The sequence below is a fragment of the Cebus imitator genome, unplaced genomic scaffold (assembly GCF_001604975.1).
Source record: "Cebus imitator isolate Cc_AM_T3 unplaced genomic scaffold, Cebus_imitator-1.0 Scaffold605, whole genome shotgun sequence".
Taxonomy (NCBI): Eukaryota; Metazoa; Chordata; class Mammalia; order Primates; family Cebidae; genus Cebus; species Cebus imitator.
In genome coordinates this window covers 794,520-798,620 of record NW_016107920.1, presented here as the reverse complement: position 1 = coordinate 798,620, position 4,101 = coordinate 794,520, and the positions used below count along the sequence as shown (strand labels likewise).

The window sequence follows — 4,101 nt, the reverse complement described above, 5'->3', positions numbered from 1 at the left end:
TCCCCACCACCAAGGTAGTGGGAACGCAGCAGGTGCAGGGTGCGGTTAAGTGGGACGTTAGCCTTGTACGGGAGGGCACGTGTATATGCGTGGGTGGGAGGAGCTGGGAACTGAGGGCACGGGAAAACTTCCCCACTCAGCCCATGGGGGCCCTGCAGCGGCTGTTGTGCTGTGTAGTGTGGTGGCGAGGGCACAAGTGGAAGATGTGGGTGGCGACTGGAGGCAGTAGTGATGGTGAGCTTGGGGAAGGGGCGGGGTGGTGGGAGCGGAGCAAATCTGTCCAGTTCCAGAAGGAAGCTGCTCCTCCAGTGAGGAGCGGGTAGCACGCACAGTCACTGCTCCTCCACCAAAGACTGCTGTGAGATGTCCTCTTCTTCCTCCTTCTCCAGTCTTTTGGGTCTGCCCCTTGGTTTCCTTCCTGGAGCTGTGGTGGTTTCCCGAGTCTTGGCAGTGCCCTTGTTTTTGCTTCCGTTTGGTCGGCCCCAAGGTCTCTTAGGTGTTGGCACTTCGCTGGGCTCCTTCTCATTCCTTACCAGCGTTGTCCGGGTCTCACAGAGGGCAGCTTGCTTGGCCTGCCCCGACCCGCTTCTCATTGCCATCCTTTTCCTACTTGGAGGCCAAGGACGGGCTGAACTTCGTGCTCCAGTGCTCATCTTCCCTTCTCTAAGGAGCAGGTGGAAAAGTGATGGCTGGGATGGCCTTGTTGGAGCCACGCCAGCGCCAGAAATAGCCCCAGCTTGGAATCCCAATTAGAGGAGACTAGTGCACTATTTTTTTTTTTAAGCCACTTGACTACATGATTATAGTACCCTAATCAAATTAACCTGACAATTTTTCACGTAAGGCAACATCAACTGAAGATTTTGCTCGTCATTCCTAGAAAAGATCTGCCTTGTTGGATGCAGACAACTACTATGAAATTTAAAAATACCTATACAATTATTGACAGGTATTCAGCTGTAATGTGATGACTTAAAAAAAAAAAAACAATTTATTTTGCTTGTTTAACAATCACAGAAGCAGACTCTGAGACAAGGTTTAGTTTGCAGGACCAAAACATGTGGAAGGGAAGAAAACAAAGCAGGCCTGGGAATAGAAAAATGTCGGGTTCTGAGGCAGGTCTATCAAAAATCTCAACTCACCTCATGGGGGAAATTCTGGAATTAGACCAGTTCTTCAGAATTGTTCCCTATGGGCCTGAAGATTGGATCTTAATGCCTGCATTTTGAGCAGTCGTTGGATCTGGGATGCCAGAAATGGGCATTACATGGAGCTGGGCTGCTGGAACAGTACCTGAAAAGTTGGAGAGCAGCTAGGGCAACAAGTTCTTCCTTGAAAGGGAACTGTCACCCTGTTCATTACAACATGATAGTTGGATAAAAATCACATTGCAATATCTACATAATTAAAGTAAGTTTTGAGATTAAACAATAGAGAAATGAGACACCTTTATTTTATATTGTAAAAGAAATGTTCATGTATAGGTGAGCTTAACTGACTTATGAAAAGCAGATATTCCTCTTACAGGAAATTTTTGCAAAGGAATGCATTAAAGACAAAAAAAAATGTTCTAAATCAAAACCAAAATGTGACCTCAGTAGTGTAGTGGACCTGGAAAAGTTGCTTTTGTAGTGGTGCTCTTTTAGTATATTTTAAAACAAAGACTTTTTATTCATTTGATGACATCTTGCTAAAAATGTGTTATATGTGCTATTTTATAGTCAAGGTGAGATGAGTAGCTTTCACATTTTTTAATGACCTTTGGACAACATTTTGACCACATTTTATATTTTACTAAATTATCAGTGTGTATACAAGACCTCCTTAAGAGAATGGATCAAACTGATTTGGGAAGTGACTGTAGGGACATATATGCTAAAAGGTTAATTTGGAGAGATTCTACACTTAGCTAAAGAGAAACAAAAGTATAGTTGAGAAAGACCAAGATGCCTATTGAGATGAGGGTTGAGCCAAGGATATGGAAATGAAAGGAGAGTGAACAGTGTTAAGAATATTAGAAAGACAGATGAGAAACCTTCTTAAGGATAGTCATCCAGCCTAAAAATATATGATGATGCACTGAGTTTATAGTATACTCAATTGAATATGCTATATGCATTTGTACAATTAAAATTCTTTAAATCTACATTCTTTATGTTCATTGCATCATTTAACATTTATTTGTTGTCTACTAGATTGTAAACTCTTAAACCAGGGAGGCAGAAGTTTCAGTGAGCCGAGATCGCACCATTACACTCTAGCCCTGGCAACAGTGTGAGACTCTGTCTCAAAAAAAAAAAAAAAGGAAATTTTAAATCTTAATTTTTTTATTCTGCAATTAAATGGTGGATGTAGAAGTCAGTAGAAAAGCCCAGTATATTAATAATTTCCCATTTCTTGAGTGTACCTTAAACTTAATTGAGCTCAAGTTTACTGTATTTTTTCCTCCTCTAGTTGCTTTCACACTTTGAAAGATAGTAACAAAATTATTCTTCTCAGACATTTCTGGTAAGATGTATATCTTTAATATTGGATTGTTTTACAGAGTTAAGCCTAGAAGTTATTTGAGGAAATGAAGATATAAGAATAATACAATGGATTTTGGGGAGTTGGGGGAATGGTGGGAGGGAGATGAGGGATAAAAAACTACACATTGAGTACATTGTACACTGTTCGGGTGATGTGTACACCAAAATCTCAGAATTCACTTCTAAAGAGCTTATCCATGTAATGAAATACCACCTGTTCCCCAAAAACTATTGAAATTAAAAAAATTTTTGAAAGGCCACCTCTGTCCTGATTTGTATAGTAAACATATCTTGTCATACAGTAGTGACATAACATTTTCTTAAAAATATTTTGATCAAAGACTACTTTTAACTGCTTTATTTGAGATGCTGCTAAAGACTGCTTAACAGAAGGCTTCTTCTACTAAAAAGGATGGCAAATAACTGAAATAATCTGACTCCCCTCATTTTACAGAGGAAAAAAATGAAGTCCAAGAAGGGAAAGGACTTTCTTGTTTTAAAATTGACAAACATTGTACATATTTGTAAACCAAAAATAAAATTCTAAGGCTCCCCAACCATCTGAATGGACTTCCTACTCAACCAGGGCTCTTAATATTTAACCTGTGAGACTGGTTCAGGCCATGAAGGGAAGTGGGGTTGAACGTGGCTCATTATACCTCTCTGGCATTAACATCAACAGAGACTTAAAAATCTGATAAGAAATATTTTGCAATGTATTCTCTCTGAAGCCTGCTAGCTAAAAGCTTCATGTGCATGATACAATTTTGGTCTGCACACCTATTTTCTTAACCCAGACATTCATTTCTGTTTGATCCCAGGTATTTAGACAAACTGAATCAATTGTCAACCAGAAAATGTTTAAATTTACCTATAGTCTGGAACCCCCTACCACTTGGAATTGTCCTGCCTTTCTGAACCAAACCAATATCTTTCTTAAATGTATTTGATTGATGTCTCATGCCTCCCTAAAATGTGTAAAACCAAGCTGCACCCCGACTGCTTTGGGCACATGTTCTCAGGACCTCCTGAGGGATGTGTCACAGGCCATGGTCACTCATATTTGGCTCAGAATAAATCTCTAAAAATGTTTTACAGAATTTGACTCTTTTCATTGGCATATTTATGGTGTAAAAAAACAGCAAACAAAAAAGAGTAGAAGTTACTTAGAATTTCCAGATAGCCTTTCTTTTTTTAAGAAATTGTGATTTTATTTTTATTTTTTAAAACCAATATACTTTCTTAATTTTATTTTGTCAGGAGTATAGGTTTATAAAGATCTGAATACCAAACACTAAAAGTTTAGTGAGGGAACAGATAAACTATATTTTTCACTTTTCTCATTCTTAATATTTTATAGTGCTCTTGAAGTAATTTAAGTTCACCTGTGGTAATTAAGTTTTTCATAGCTGGCAATAAGACAAATGAATATTGTTTTCAAATGTTTTGTGGCAGTAAAGATAAAGATATGTAGGCATTTAATAGATTAATGCCTACATAATCATCTCATTCCCTAAATTGTAAGTGAAGATTAATTATAAGTATGATATTAGATGACAGGAAAAGAATTTGA

General features: G+C 38.4%; 1 pseudogene; it reads right to left on the bottom strand.

The window, feature by feature from the left end:
- Positions 1 to 332: 332 nt before the first annotated feature.
- LOC108294824 lies at positions 333 to 2,503 on the bottom strand (annotated as a pseudogene).
- Positions 2,504 to 4,101: the final 1,598 nt, after the last annotated feature.